We start from the raw sequence: 6,000 nt of genomic DNA on the forward strand, positions 1-6,000 counted from the left end.
TCATTAACAATATTTACTGTTTTTGGCCGCCGTCTATTTGGGGGCGTCACATTTTGCGTTGTTTGTCGATAGTTTTTTTCTTATATTTCATGCAGCTCGCGAGTTCTGAAATGGAAAGACTCCTTATCTTAAGAGGTGAACAATGAATGGATAAATTTTTTCCCTTCTTCCTAAGAGTGAATATGCTTATCGGCCAGAGCAGATGCCATTGGTCGAAATAACTAATGGTCGGAAGGAGCAATTCCTGCAGAATACGACGGGGAGATAAAACCGTCTATTGTAATTTTTTTAAGTAATCATCTCTTTTGCAACATGAGGCCGTGAGTTATTACGCTGCGCTAAATTTGTCGTGTGTCTCTTCATAATGTAACCATTTCTCCCTAAGTGCACGGCTCCAAGGCGTTTGCCCGATTTTGAAACACATTTTTTTTTTCCTGGGTGAGATAGGTTGAGTGGTCACTAAAACAATCCCTCCTCCTATTCTGGGGAAACTCCCCTCCCAGGATTTCTTTCTGCATTGCTGCGGGAGGGTCCAGAGCGACGTCCATGAAATGGACCAGTTCTATTTCTCTTCTATTATTTTTTTTTGCTGGGTGTGGTAGGTCGAGCGGTCCCCAAAACAATCCCTCCTCCTCTTCTGGGGAGACTCTCCTCCCGGAACTATTTTCTGCATTACTTTGGAGAGGACCAGTTCTATTAACCCACGTCTGGGTCTACCCTGCTTGAAGCCAGCTTCATGCTATAGGTTCGTCTTCTTATGTCTCTGTCTGTGAAACTTCGTTTTGTTGTATTTCGTGGAGGTCTATTTTTTTCGTAATACGCCTTCAACGTATTTTTTAACCGCATTTCAGTTGTCCTCGCGTTCAATTTGCTCTCTCAGAGCATCCACGAGCCATCTATTGCAATTAAAGAACATGTGGTCGACGTCATCGTCGAACTGGGGTCACTTACCTTACTCATAAGGTATAGTACTTCTGGAAATATTCGTCGCCGAAGTAAATGTCGCCTAGTTGCATGCTGACCTCGAGTTGGTTCTCAAATCAAAATTGGGTCCTTAAGGGGTTATATACCTTGTGTTGGACTAAAAAATCGAAACATTTTTTATGGCCTATTCTAAAAGTAAATCATCTCAAAAATATGAACTCAAAAAATCATAAAGATCGGAGCACTAGAACGACAGTTACAGACCGTGGAAGCGCGCGGCCTTTCTTGGAACGAGAAGTGCACGCAAAACTTTAGACGCGATTATCTCGAAGTCGTGTTTTTTGAAAATTACCGTCGCGGTGATTATTATTTATCAAAAACTATTTGGCCGATTTTAATAAACTTTTTTTTTTATTATTCGAAGTTACAACCTCGTGAATCTGAACGGTTCACTTTGTATAAATATTTGCATAGTTCTCTGGAATTAATTTTTTTTTTAATTTTTCAACCCCTCAAAAACCGTTTTGTTTTTTTTGGTACAAAGCGGTTTTCATATCGAGAAAATATATCATTTAATTTTTTTGATTTCAGTTGAGCTGCTCATGCGCTACCGTGATCACCACAAGCCTCTTCTAAAAGAGGGTGTTTCGGGGAGCGGCGATATCGACAATAAATAATAGCATTTTTTAAAATAAAAACACCAAAATGTATTCTACGAGAGTTACCCTTCAGTATGATATATGCCTCATTTGAATAAAAGTTCTAAAACATATTTTAAAAAAAGTATGACAATCGTCCATTTTTTCGGGCCCCTTAGCATGGCTTCATTCAACTTCCTCCTGGCATCCTCGGTAACTCGAGCTGATATGATCGCCACTATATCGCCCGCGTATCCCACGAGATATGTGTTTTGTCGGATTTCTATACTCAGGATCTTGTCGTAGCTCAGATTCCAAAGATCTGATCATAATATATCACACGAAGTTGGCCTGGCCAAATAAGAATGGTAGTCATGCACCAATCCATTCGGTTACTGCGGCCGGCGCATTTATACCACGTAGAGTACACTAATTACAGTCTCACCGTGAGCGTCGAAGAGCACTCGATGGTCCCCGTAGCCATGGTTTTTTTTCGAATGGAAGCTGAAAATCATATTTTCCCTCAAATCATGAGAATTTTGCTCAATTAATAAATAGATTTATTTAGAATCACCAATACACTAATTTGGTGTTGTGGTTAAGTTCACAGATGTTTTTTCTGTATTGAATATTTTAGTCTATGAAATACAAGTTTCTTACAGACTATTGCCGAACTAAATTTGGTTCTAAGAAGTAGATATGTGCAAAATATAATGAAAAAAAAATTAGTAATTAAAAATGAGAATTCAAAACATTGCTAAATATGTGTTTGTCTAAAGAGAAATCTATTAGGACAGAATTCGATATCTCTTTTAATCAATTATATCACGAAGATCTGTGTATTGTGGCATCAGGTACAGGTTATATTATCCAATTACACTCTTAAAAAGACAATAAGACAAGAATATTGAAATTGTGCCATTTAAAATGTCTATATCTGTCTACATATTTCGACTGGCACTTACCACTTCAACCCTCCATCGAACAGCAACGAAATCATGTTGAACACCAATAATATTTTTTTTAAGTTTAAACAAATTTCTTAAAGGAATTTTAAAATTCCATTATCTGCTTGTAACAACTTTAAGACGATAAAAATTAAAAAAAAAATACGTTTTTCTGATTTAATCAAACTTAAGCTTTCACTTCGTACGTATGCCACCATTTATTATTATTGAATTTATGTTTTATTCAATTTATTACCCCACAACGCACTGGCTGCCGCAACAATCATCGAACGAAGCCCAACGCGCTTTTTAGTGGTGCGTTCGTTAAAAAAGAGCCACAAGAAAGCAGAAAAATTGTATGAGTACTCGTATATTGGTTATACAGTGATTTACGGTTCCCTGCTTCACACTCTCCATGACACTAAACAAACAAATCTAGGGAACTTGGTTTTTTCGAATGCCCTGCTTTGTGTTGCTTATTAAAAATGGGACAGAAAAATGTTTAAACAACCGTAGTATTCTATATTTTAAGGTGTAAGCAAAGAGTACTTGCTTAATATAAAAATAAATAAAAAATCAAAGGCTATTTCTGGTAGGACAAGTATCCATTTAAATATGATGACAAAGTTTCCTTAAATCTTAAATTCTCCACGTCAAAATTACGTAGTAACAACAAGTGCTTAAATTGGATATTTCGAAATTAAAGTTTTCATGATAGGCAGCACAAAAGTGTGCGAAAAGAGAAAATCATACTGAATTGTGATTCATAGCTTCTGTAATAAATTGCTTGAAATTTATGTTTGCCCGGCAATTTAACGTGACTTTCTATGGATTCAAAGACATTAGGGACGTTCTTAAAATTGGGTGTTATTTTTTGTTAAAATTTATATATCAAAATAATGAACTTTTTATTTAAAACATTTTTTTTTTTATTCTAGCCAGCGAGCATCCTAAAATTTGTGTTTGCCCCGGCAATTTAACGGACAAGCTTAAAATTGGGATTCATTTTTTATTAAAACTTAAATAAAGGGTTTTCCAATAAGAAGTTTTATTCCCGTAAAAGATTAAGGGGGGAAGCTGGTCTAGAATTTTGAAAAAATCGAAAAATTTTTTTTTGTCTTAAAAGGTGCTTTAGGGTCTTAGAAATAATATACCAAATGAGGGATGCCAGCAAAAATGTCTAAATGCCCAAATTTTTCATTCGACGGCAGTGCCTCGCAGGTATGCCCCGAACGCTACTTACAACTTTAAACGCGTTTTTCTCGAAATCACTTTTTTTAAACTGGCCGAAGACATAACTCGAACAAATCTTTACCGATTCTTACGAAATTTTGACAATACATTCGAAATACCTTTCTCCGGAGACGTACGTAGGATTTTTTATTTATATTACATAGTTTTTTTTTTTAATCAACAATTTTATGTCGTTCTTTATAGTGAAAATTGTAACTTTTTGTTCAAACGTGCACCATTTCGCGAAAAAACAAAATATAGAAAAAATCCTACGTACATCTCTTTCTGTTGTTATATAGAAACTAAAAAAATTTTATTTTTTGATCCAGGACAAAAATTAAGGAGTTTACGTCTTCGGCAATGGACCCACTAGAAAAAAAGGCGCCTTAGGAGAACTGCTGGACAGCGGCCATTTTGAAATTAATTCAGACGAAAAATTTTGTATTTGTACCATGAAAGCTATATTATTAAACCTATTTCACAGATTTTCGATTGATTCCTTTGTTGAGTCAAAATAAATTCATAAAATATGCCCATTTTTTGCGCTCTAGACCAGCTTCCCCCCTTAATGGTTTCGTTGCTTGTGTGGCACGCAGCGCCGTCTTGTTGAAAATAAACGTTGTACAGATCAATACCATCCAATTCCGGTCATAAAAATTCGTTATTCTCGATAGCGTAATTCATTCACCGTAACTGTTGCTCCAGCTTCATTTTCGAAAAAGTAAGGTCCAATGACTCCGCCGGACTATAAACCGCATGAAATAGTCACACGTTGAGGATAGGGAGGATTTTCAACAATAACTTTAGGAGTTTCTGATCCCCAGATCCGACAATTTTGCTTGTTGTCGAAGCCACCGAGGTGGAAATGGGCCTCATCACTCAAAATGATTTTTCGATGTCATTCCGGATCAGTTTCATGCATTTCAACGACCCAATCAGCAAAGATACGACGTTGTTGATGATCGGTCGGCTTGAGCTCTTGTGTTAACTGGACTTAATAAGCCTCAAAACCCAAATCTTTATGCAAAATACGGTGTAATGACGTCTGTGGGATGTCTAATTCCAAAGAGGAATGGACAAACCTGGGTTTTTTTCAACACTTTCGACTACAACAGCAATATTTTCGGCTGACCTTGAGCGACGTGCACGGGTTTTATTCTTCACATCACCAAGTTGTCCCAACAGCTCGAATTTTTTCACCAATTTCTGTATTTCGATCCGATAAGGTGCTTCACGATGACACAAAAATATTCGAGTTTTACGAACCGTCTCTGCCAAATTTTCACCATTTTTATGGTGAATTTTAATAATTTCAATCCGTTATTTAAGCGTGTATCGTTCCATTTTTATTAATGGCGTAGTTTCTACTGTCAAATATCAAAAAATTATAGCTTTAAAAGTTACATCTACCGAAATAGCGGATTATTCAAAATAACTCTTGTTATTGGAAAACCCTTTATAAAAATAATGAAAATTAAACAATTTTTTTTTTATTTCTTGCCAAGAAGTATTCTAAAAGTAACTTACTACCACGCAATTTCGCCGACGTCGTTTTGTATGCGCATTTAAATAAGTAGAGTTCGTAGACCAAATTTGTTACGTTGTAATTGAGACCAATATTAAGAAATTATCCAACTAACTTATTCACTAGTTAATTTCGCGCAAGTATTCTATTAAATTTTTTTACCTGAAAATTTGTGTAAAATATTTTTTACAAACTTTTTTTTCTCAAGGTGGCACAAAAAATAACCTTTGAATAACTATAATTCTATAACCACTGAAATAATTTAAGTTTTATTTTTATTTTTTTAAAGTCGTTTACTCGCATCTGATTGCGCCCACTTCATGGCCCAGAAAAGAATGGATGTGCGCGACTCTAAGAAGAAACACGTCATCACTAGCGTCGCGTAACGAAGATGCTGCGGTGGCAAAGCCGATGGGACACTGAACCGAGTGGCAGGTGGACGGCAAAACTCATTCCATCAATAGACAAGTGGATTCAAAGGAACTTCGCGGAAGTGAAATACTTCTTCACCCGGATACCTCCGAAGATCCCTATAACGTATGGGCAAGGTGAGCGGTCCGAGGCGGCCTATAGACGAGCCTATAGGATGAAAGCTGGGTAAGTAGAATCGGTTCTTTATGGATGCCATTCTGGGAAGTCCCGGGAAGGGTGTCTTTCGAGAAGGAGAGGAGGGGTTGTTTTAGTGGCCGCACCATTCGACACAGTGGGTGACGGTCGCTGTAACCCTAACTAA

This window comes from Anastrepha ludens, chromosome 2 (assembly GCF_028408465.1).
Source record: "Anastrepha ludens isolate Willacy chromosome 2, idAnaLude1.1, whole genome shotgun sequence".
In the NCBI taxonomy this organism is placed as follows: domain Eukaryota; kingdom Metazoa; phylum Arthropoda; class Insecta; order Diptera; family Tephritidae; genus Anastrepha; species Anastrepha ludens.